Source organism: Papio anubis, chromosome 12 (genome assembly GCF_008728515.1).
Source record: "Papio anubis isolate 15944 chromosome 12, Panubis1.0, whole genome shotgun sequence".
NCBI classification, from domain to species: Eukaryota; Metazoa; Chordata; class Mammalia; order Primates; family Cercopithecidae; genus Papio; species Papio anubis.
In genome coordinates, this window is record NC_044987.1 from 20,416,762 (window position 1) to 20,427,535 (window position 10,774).

Sequence of the window (10,774 nt, forward strand, 5' to 3'; positions counted from 1 at the left end):
TCCACTCCCAAGCCCCAGAGCCTAGCACACTGTCAAACAGAGTAGATGTAAATGTTTGTCGATGAACTAACTGAAAGCATGCGTGCATGAATGATTGAATGAACATAGAGACCAAATATTTTAGGAATTAGGGAGAGAGGGGACCATTCTGTATTCAAACATTTAGGGCAGAATTCCTTGTGCTATGAGGTTTTTCACCAGCCTTTGAAAGATGAATGGACTGTGGATAAGGGTTGAGAATATCTGTTGAATTTAATTGTATACAGCTAATTGAGGGTATAACTGGGCTGTTTCAGTTAATGTCTTCCCCAGGGGCCTAGAACCAAGCTTTTCTCAATATCCTAGGAGTTTTAATAAATGTTTATTAAATTGTCTGGGCATGGTGGCTTACGCCCGTAATCCCAGCATTTTGGGAGGCTGAGGCGGGAGGATTGTGTGAGCTCAGGAGTTGGACACCAGCCTGGGCAACATAGTGAGACCTCCTGTCTACAAAAAAAATAAAAAATAAATGAGCCGAACATGGCGGCATGCACCTGTAGTCCCAGCTACTTGGGAAGCTGAGGAGGGAGAATTGCTTGAGTCCAGGAGGCTGCTGTGAGCCGTAATCACGCACTGCACTCCAGTGTTGGCAACAGCGTGAGAGCCCATCTCAAAAAAAAAAAAAAATTGCATTGAAGTGAAATGAATTTGTTTGAATCACATTGCTTATCACTCCCACAATGGGCTTGTCATCCCAGGCCCAAGCAGCTAACCAGTTCAAGGCAGAGAGGAGAGCATCCGACCCCTCCTAGGGACCCCAGTGGATGTAGGACTGCTGACTGAATCCAGCACTAGCATTTGAGACACGTGTTAGGCACGAGTACTGACAGATTCACTCTGCTGTTACCAGGTGTGGCTAGCTGTTCCCCAAACTTCTTCCTGGGCACACCTACATTTTTTGGCTTACCTTGCAATTGGGTGCAGGCCATGTGATGGAGTTCTGGCCAACAGATTGTGAGCAGAAATCCTCTGTGCCACTTCCAGGACTGGCCCATAAAAACTCCCAGGTGGAACTCCACATTCCCTTTTCTTTCCTGTGACTTGATCCCATGAGCACAGAGCTATCTTAGAAGCTGAGCAGTGAAAGACAGCAGGGCCAAGATGGACGGAGCCTCGAGCCCTGAATTACGCTTGGAGAAGAGCTGCCTGCCTACTAAAAAACATCTATTTTGGATTTTATATAAATAAGAAATAAACTTCTGATATCTTCCATAGGGCTGCCAAATAAAATAAATTAATGAAAATGTTAAATTTGAATCTCAGATAAACAATGAATAACTTTTTAGTATGTCTCAAATATTGCATGGAACATAATTATACTAAAAAATTGTTTATCTGAAATTCAAATTTCAATTTTTTGTTTGTTTTTATTTTCCTAAATCTAGCAACCCTAGTTTTTAGCTGTTACATATTGTTCAGCTTATTATAGTAACTAGCATTACCTTAATTAATACACCTTGGTTTCATTTGTCAGAAGCAGCAAGGATATAGCCCCTGAGCTGGGATTTCACGGGGACAAGGAGAGGCCTCCAGGTCCACTTGACCACGAGGAAGTTATGTATCGGGCGCCCTGTGTGGACAGGGCCAAAGGGCAAATGAGGAAAGATCCTGACAGTTTCTAGTTCACCCTTTTTCCTATGAGCCTCTTTTTCCTCAGCAGCCTCTTCCACCCGACTGAGTTTCTATGGGTGCAAGGATGGGGGCAGAAAGGAAGGCATCATAATGTGGATCTATTCAAGACCTTGGTCAAGCCAGTGATCTTCCTATCTTCCACTTCCTCCTTTGTACCGTCAATACCCAGCGTAGCATAAAGGCTAAGAGCTTGGGCTTTGATTTAATCAGGTGCGTCTGTATTCAATACATCCACCACATTGGTCCTGGGTGGTCTCAAGAAAATTACTTAAGCTCTCTGATTTGCAATGTGCTCCCCTGTAAACTGAGGACAATTAGAGTATCCACCTCACTAAAGATTCTGTGAGGATGCTCAAGGAGTGCCTGGCCCACAGTAAAAGATCTGAAAACGTTAGGTAATATTAGTGTTGTCGGGTAATCTTTCTTTCTACCCTCCTCCTCCAAAGTAACTTATTATAAATATTTGGAGTAAGGCATTGTAATTAATTTTATTTTTGTTTTGTTTGGCTTTGATTTTTGACATGGAGTGTCGCTCTGTTGCCCAGGATGGAGTACAGTGGTGCGTTCTTAGCTCACTGCAACTTCCGCCTCCCAGGTTCAAGCGATTCTCCTGTCTCAGCTCCCGAGTAACTGAGAGGCACCCACCACTATGCCCAGCTAATTTTTGTATTTTCAGTACAGACGGGTTTTCGCCATGTTAGCCAGGGTGGTCTCAAACTCCTGACCTCAGGTGATCTGTCCACCCTGGCCTCCCAAAGTGCTGGGACTACAGGCGTATGCCACTGTGCCCGGCCAATTTTAAATCTCTTTAAAAGAATGAAGCATGACCTGTGTTTCTTGGCTTCTAATTGCAGCTGAGCGCAGCTGTTTGTGGCCCTGTTCTCCCAGGCTCGTCTCGTTCATTCTGTTGGGAGTGAGGTGAGCGGGCAAATGGAGAGCAAGGCAGGGTGTGCAGGGGGTGGTGTTAATTTTCACCTCGTAGCATGACATGTTTATTGGTGTGTACGTACGTTAAGCGCAGCAGCCTGGTTTCCTTGAGTTAAATAGCAGTCATGCCCAACTGGCTCTCCATGTACCATTACTCCAAGTGATTGAGTCAATTTCTCCCTCTGCCATGAGTTTAAGTTGTAAACCTCTCAGCCAGACAGGGAGGCAATGATGGGCTGCCTGTTGTGATTATTATTAACCTTTAGCATTACACTCACAAGACCAGGGGGGTCTGTAGAGATGCCCAGGGTGACGCAGGCACAGACTGCAGGCTCCCATCCACCCACCTCGGTTCAGCCTGCATCTCTTCACCACAAGAAAGGCAAGCATGTGAGTGTTCACTTTGGCCATGCTGGGAGGCTCCAGCCTACCAGTCTGGGGTGAGAGATGGCTTGTGCTGGGTGAATAGAGAAATGTTGGGTGTGCTCTGTTCCATTTGGGCAGAGGAAAAGACAGGGCATTGCAGGAAAGCTAGAAAAGAGATTTCTTTCTTTCTTTCTTCCCTCCCTCCCTCCCTCCCTTCTTTTTTTTCTTTTCTTTCTTTCTTTCGACGGAGTTTCGCTCTTGTTGCCCAGACTGGAGTGCAATGGCTCAATCTCAGCTCACTGCAACCTCCGCCTCCCAGGTTCAAGCGATTCTCCTGCCTCAGCCTCCTGAGTAGCTGGGATTACAGGCACCCGCCACCACGCCTACCTAATTTTTTGTATTTTTAGTAGAGACAGGGTTTCACTATGTTGGCTAGGCTGATCTTAAACTCTTGACCTCAAGTGATCCACCCGCTTCGGCCTCCCAAAATGCTGGGATTACAGGAATGAGCCACTGTGCCTGGCTGGAAAAGAGATTTTCTAGGGGTGCCTCCATATTCAGAAATCATTTGCCAGCCAGAATTTTTTCTCTTTGCCATATATTTGTCAGCCAGCTGCTAAGTTATCCAGGCAAAATTTGCAGGGACAGCAGCTACCCCCTAGCTGTTAGCTAGTTGACCAAGATCACATATATTTAGCATAATTATAGCAGGAACTTGGAGTCACAGAGGGCTACATGGAAGGAGAAAGTGTTAAGGAAGCTGTCTATCCCAGATCCACCGCTCTCCGTGACTTTCCCCCTTCCAGTCCACATTTCTTTTATTTTCCTTCAAGGAACCAACCTTCTTCCTTGTTGATTAATCACGAATTGGCAGGGATGGCAGTTCCCTGAATGTGGGCAGCTTGTTTTGCTTTTCTGAACAGTTTGGTCTCTGAAAATCTCTGAGAAGAAAAAAAGTCCACCACTCAGCCCTAGGGTGCTTGTATTGCTGCTTTGTTAAAAATCCAAGTGTACCTTTGGGCTGGCACTGGGGGAAATCTGCAGTCAAAAAATAATTCTGCCCTCAGGAAGGTTACTGTTTACTAAGCAAGGCTGGAATCAGGAAGGGCAGGTGGTGGGAGACCTTGTGTTACTGTTGTTTCCCAAAATGAAAGAGGATCAGGGAGGGGGAGGTGTTTGGGAGGACAAGCACCACACAGAGCCTGCCTGGGTCAAAGGTAACAGAGTAACCAACGAAGCCAAAATCTGACTTTTCCATTTCCCCTGATCTTGCTCAGCAATTTCCTTCAGTCTCTTGGAGGGGCACCTGCCAGCAGTATGATCAACTCCGTTGTTTATGTGGAATGAATATTGATTTGATAGGCGTAAACAAATTTAAGCCATATCTTCCATTTATTTTGGCCATGACATTTATTGAATACTGCTTATGAGGGAATAACCTATGGCTAACACAGGTTGAGGACTCACTCGGCACCAGGGTCTGGCTCTTGACATGTGTCATCTCCTTTACTCATCCAAGTAATCCCATGAAGTGTGGACTGTTGTCAAACCCATTTTACAGCTGAAGAAAATGAGACAGAGAGCTAAAGCAGCCTTCCTGAGGCCACACAGCTAAAGGGCAGCCAGCTCCCACAGACTCCATGCCTGGCCCGCTTGTCCTCATACTTCCTCTTTGGATTAATTTCCATTCCTGGTGGCAGAGGCATTCGGTCCTGCATCAAGAGAAGGGAAGGAGATGGGGCCCGGCTCATGGCTCACACCTGTAGTCTCAGCACTTCAGGAGGCCAAGGCAGGCAGATCACTTGAGCTCCACAGTTTAAGACAAGCCTAGGCAACATGGCAAAACCCTGCTGTCCCTATAAATAAATGAATATATATATAAGCCAGGCATGGTAGCGTACCTGTAGTCCCAGCTACTTGGAAGACTAAGGTGGGAGAATCGGTTGAGCCCATGTGTTTGAGGTTACAGTGAGCTACAATCACACCACTGTACTCCAGCCCTCTGTGACTGCAGGTTCCTGGTATAATTAAGCTAAATATACATGGTCCTGGTCAACTAGCTAACAACTAGGGGCTGGCCATTGCCCTGCAAATTTCAACTGGATAACTTAGCATCGGGCTAATACATGGCAAAGGGAAAAAAACTCTGGCTGGTGAATGATTTCTGAATATGGAGACTCTCCTAGAAGGTCTCTTTTCTGGCTTGCTTGCCATGCCCCTTCCTTTCCCCTGCCAAATGTAACAGAGGACACCCAACATTTCTTTTTTTTTTTTTTTTTTTGGACAGAGTCTCTCTCTGTCGCCCAGGCTGGAGTGCTGTGGTGCGATCTCAGCTCACTGCAGCCTCCACCTCCCAGGTTCAAGTGATTCTTCTGCCTCAGCCTCCCAAGTAGCTGGGACTATAGGCATGCACCACCATGCCTGGCTAATTTTTGTATTTTTAGGAGAGACAGGGTTTCACCATATTGGCCAGGCTGATCTCAAACTCCTGACCTCAGGTGATCCACCTGCCTCAGCCTCCTGAAGTGCTGGAATTACAGGCGTGAGCCACTGCGCCCGGCCTCTTTTTCTGTCCTCTAGGTTGAGGAGAGGAAGTGGGGCGCTGGCTTAATATGGAAAATAGATAGGCTGGTAAAGCTGTTATGTTCATTTTTAAATGAGTACCCACCAGGCACTCATGCCTATTCGTATACATTAGGTGTAACTAGAAGGCAAGGCAGTTCACTTTTCCATAAGCATGCAAGAGTTTGCCCTCTTCAAAACAGTTGCCCTCTTCAAAATGCCAGATAGAATCTTAAAAGCAAAAGATATTTGAAATATCAACTAGTCCTAAGGTGAGCGGTGGGACTCGACTCGAGAGGCGGGGCTTAGACACCAGACCAAATTGAGGGCCAGCTAAAACAGACAGGCAGAAGCAGCTCTCCATAAGACAGCCCACCTGTGTGCCATGTCAGTTTAAAATTGCAATGCCAATACTTGGGAGTTACTGCTCCTTTCCTTGGCAATGAACGGATGACCCCAAACTTCTACATAAACTACCCCTAATCTACGTGTAATTAAAAGTAGGTATAAATATGACTGCAAAGCTGCCCTGAGCTGCTGCTCTCTGCCTATGGAGTGGCCCTCGTCTGCAGGAGCAGTCACAGAGCTTAACACCACTGGAGCTGTAACATGACTGCTTCAGTACAGCTGTTTTCTTCTACCTCACCTTGCCCTTGAATTATTTCCTGGATGAAACCAACTCATGGGCTAAGCCCCACGTTGGAGTTCACCTGCCCTGCATTAGTCCAATCTCACCATTTTACGAGAGAGAAAGCAGAACAGAGAGGTGGCACAGTATTCCCAAAGTCATATGGCCAATGAGCACCGGGACTTGGGACCACAGCCAATTTGGTACAATCAAGAGGATGTCATGGAAGCCATTCAGCCATTCTTGGAGATTTTGTGGTATTGCCTTCCAAGTACATAGCATTATTTTTTTAAAAATCTTCAGTCATGGTGTGTTCCGAATTGGTGGGTTCTTGGTCTTGCTGACTTCAAGAATGAAGCCATGGACCCTCGTGGGGAGTGTTCAGAGTTCTTAAAGATGGTGTGTCTGGAGTTTGTTCCTTCAGATGTTCAGATGTGTCTGGAGCTTCTTCCTTCTGGTGGGTTCACAGTGTTGCTGACAGGAATGAAGCTGCAGATCTTTACAGTGAGTGTTACAGCTCTTAAACACAGGATAGACGCAAAGAGTGAGCAGCAGCAAGATTTAGCATAAAAAGCAAAAGCACAGAGTTTCCACAAGGCAGAAGGGGACGCAAGCCAGTTCCTGCAGCTGATTTGGGCAGCCTGCTTTTATTCCTTTATCTGACCCCACCCACATCCTGCTGATTGGTCCATTTTACAGAGAGCTGATTGGTCTATTTTACAGACAGCTGATTGGTCCATTTTGACAGAGTGCTGATTGGTGCATTTACAATCCCTGAGCTAGACACAGAGCGTTGATTGGTGCATTTACAATCCTTTAGCTAGACACAGAGTGCTAGACACAAAAGTTCTCCAAGTCCCCCCTAGGTTAGCTAGATACAGAGTACCGATTGGTGTATTTACGAACCTTGAACTAGATACAGAGTACTGATTGGTGTATTTACAAACCTTGAGCTAGACACAGGGTGCTGATTGGTGTATTTACAATCCCTTAGCTAGACATAAAGGTTCTCCAAGTCCCCACTAGACCCAGCAGCCCAGCTGGCTTCACCTAGTGGATCCTGCACCAGGGCAGCAGGCGGAGCTGCCCGCCAGTCCCACTTGCCAGTCCCACGCCATGCACCCGCACTCCTCAGCCGTTGGGCAGTTGATGGGACCCAGCGCCGCGGAGCAGGGGGCTGTGCTCGCTCGTTGAAGAGGCTAGGGCTGCGCGGGAGCTCACCCTGGTCGCCGGGGGAGCGCGGAGGCGGGGCGGGGGGAGTTCGCGCATGGTGGGCTGCAGGTCCCGAGCCCTGCCCCGCGGGTAGGCAGCCGGAACTCACGCTCAACTGTGAGCGCCCAGCGCAGCCCAGGTTCCCGCCCGCGCCTCTCCCTCCACACCTCCCCGCAAGCAGAGGGAGCCGTCTCCGGCCTCGGCCAGCCCAGAGCGGGACTCCCACAGTGCAATGGCGGGCTGAAGAGCTTCTCAAAAGCCACCAGAGTGGACGCCGAGGTTGAGGAGCGTCTGAGAGTGACAGCTGCTAGCACGTTGTCACCTCTCAATGGCATGTCTTGCCCATAGAGGGAAGATTTGATTTTCAAAAACTAGCACCAATATCTCAAGAGGGTGGTGAAGCTGGGTAATAAAATTTGAGGTCACAAACAAGGGGGACTAGGGAGCAGTAAAGTTGAAACCCTCCTGTGGCTCATAACCCAACAATAATAGCAACACGGTGGTAAGAATTCTATTCTTAGGGCCGTGGCTGACGCCTGTAATCTCAGCACTTTGGGAAGCCAAGGCGGGTGGATCACCTGAGGTCAGGAGTTTAAGACCAGCCTGGCCAACATGGTGAAACCCCATCTCTACTAAAAATACAAAAATTATACAAGCATGGTGGTGGGCGCCTGTAATTCCAGCTACTTGGGAGGCTGAGGCAGGAGAATTGCTTGAACCCAGGAAGCAAAGGTTGCAGCAAGTTGAGATGACACCACTGCACTCCATGCTGGACAACAGAGCAAGACTCGATCTAAAAAAAAAAAAGATACTGTCTTTCTCAATGTGTAATATATATTTTCTCAACATGTAATCTACATTCGGAGCTATATTATCTCCATATCTGTATGTGTGTGTATTTGTGTGTGTGTATATATATATATAAATGTATGTATACCTATGTGTGTAAACACCCATACAGGTGTATATAGTCATTCTGATGTACTAGTTTAAAACTGATCCTGTTACTTGATAGGTGTGATTTCTACATGCACAATCCATTAATGTTTTTGTTTAAGGTGAGAGATGATGAGATTCTATGGAGAAGCAATGTGCCATGTCAAGATCTAGGCTTTGAAATCATACTAATGTGGGTCTCGAACCAAGATCTGTCATTTAATAGCTGTGAAAGTTTGGCAGATTTCTTAAGCCTCAGTTTCTTTACGAATATAATGATGATAGCTAAGGTCTCTGTAACTTTGAAGAAGTTAAGGAACATGGCCAAGATCTCCCATTCATAAGAGATGAAGCTGGAAGTAAACCTAGGTCTATTGGATTCCCAAAGGTGGCCCTTTCCTGGACGCCCCTCTGACTGCACCCCATGCATAGGGAAGCAGAGGGCATTTCCCTGGGAATGAATGCCACTTTTGGACTGGAGATAAGATGGCCATCCTGCCCGATCTTTTCTTTTTAAAGCTACCACTTTTGCCCTGTGTGAAAACAGCAAATAGGTTAAGATTACGTGTGTTTCTAGTGGTATGTGTATTAGACTCCGGTAAAAAAATAAAATAAAATAAAATTCCTCTCCCACTGCCTCACCCATGACTAAAAATAAAATGCCAAAAATATTGCCAGGAAGAGAAATTTGGTGAAAAGCAGGAAAGACTATAAATTGACTACAGTCTACTGCAAAACATGGATTTCTCTGGTTTCTTCGTTCTGTATAAACTCTCAGTCATCAGAAGAGATTTTCTTTTCAAGGAAAAGCTTTCAAAGAAACTACACCAATATTTGACTATGTAGAAGTTCTTCTCCAAGAAAGACAATACCCAATCTTTCCAGAAAGATAATTTTCCTTTATTGAGTTTACTACCTGCTGAGTGCCTTTAGTAAAAAGAAAAAGATAATGGAGGGGTGGTGATTTTTTTTTCTCCCCCAGCATCTTTTTGGAATGTTCTGAAATGTTTACTTATTGATTTTCCATCAGACAGATTGTAGAGAGCATGGTGAAATGATGAGAACATTAGATTTCCACTCAGAAGGCCTAGATTCAAGGTCAGCTCTGCCAAACACTTCCTGTGTAGCCTTGGGAAATTCACTTAACCTCTCTGTGCTTCAACATTCTCCTCTGTAAAACTGGAGATATTATACAGAAAAAGTTTTGACCAGTTTAAAGTACTTGCTCAGTTCTTTGAGAAGAGCTCTAAGAGTTGTGTCTAACTGACTCCGAGCTTCAGCAAGTTAATTCCCCTCCTTGGGTTCCTTGTGGAGAACATGAAGATGTTGAGTTAGTTTTATCACTAAACCTGCTCTACCTAGGAAATTCTCTAATACTCTGTGAACTCTATCAGATACACTGAAATGAGGTGCTGGCAGCTGCGGACGGAGAGAAGGTACGATGTGGGTGTGCTTAAAGGAAGGTCTCTATCACAACCTTGCCCCCTCCATCCTGAGGGTGCTCAGGAACTGGGAGGCCTCCACACACAGGAGCAGAATGAGGAGAGTGAGCTCAAGCTGGGCTTCAACTTTAGCAGGAAATGGGAAGGAGCCCCTGCCAATGATGGCTCTCTGTGGCTCTGGAAAGGAAACAACATAGCAGCAGTGAAGCCACGGTCAGGTCATAGAGGAGGGAGTAGGAGAGGAGGACATGGCAACTGTAGTTATGGAGGCTTTAGCTATGACCCAAATAGGGTCCGTGGTATAGAGGGGGAGGATGAAGAACCAGAAAGAGATATAGATATGCTACTTTGAATCAGGTTTGCAAACAATTTGTTCCTCCCTTGTTCAGAGATCATGCCCATACAGCATATGCCCGACTCAAAACAGATAACGAAAGATGGCTAGTGCCCACCTCAGGGCCTTGGCACTTGCTACTCCCACGACTGTAGCTCTCTCTGCAGCACACAACACTCTTGTATCCACTGGCCCTTTTCTCAGTATTTCCATGGAACAACTCTTCCCTGCTGAGAGCCAGAGCACCTCCTTACAACTGCCCCATTTGGAGCTCTCCCTCTCCTTCAGGCCCTCCTCTGGGTTTGATTGTTTTTATAGTACTTGTTACTCCCAGAAATGGTTTCCTTTGTGTATATGACCTTGTTTATTTCCTGCCGCCGCCCTTCCTGGAAACTCCCTAGGGCTCCCCTCTAGTTAATGTAAGCTTCATGAGGGCAGAGGGCTGGACTGTGATTCATTCAGGCATACCCCAAGCTCCAGGACAATGTTTGGCATAGAGAGCTCATAATAAATATTTGTTCAGAGAATGAAAGAACAAAACAAGAAATGTGCTTTTTTTTTTTTTTTTTTCCTCTCCCCAGGAAGACTTTTAAACAAACAGGCAGCATGTTCTTGAGAATGTGGGATTCAGGCCCAAAAAATTAACAGCTGGGGAAATGAAAGGAATATGTCCTTCCGTCGGCTCTGAGTAGAGAT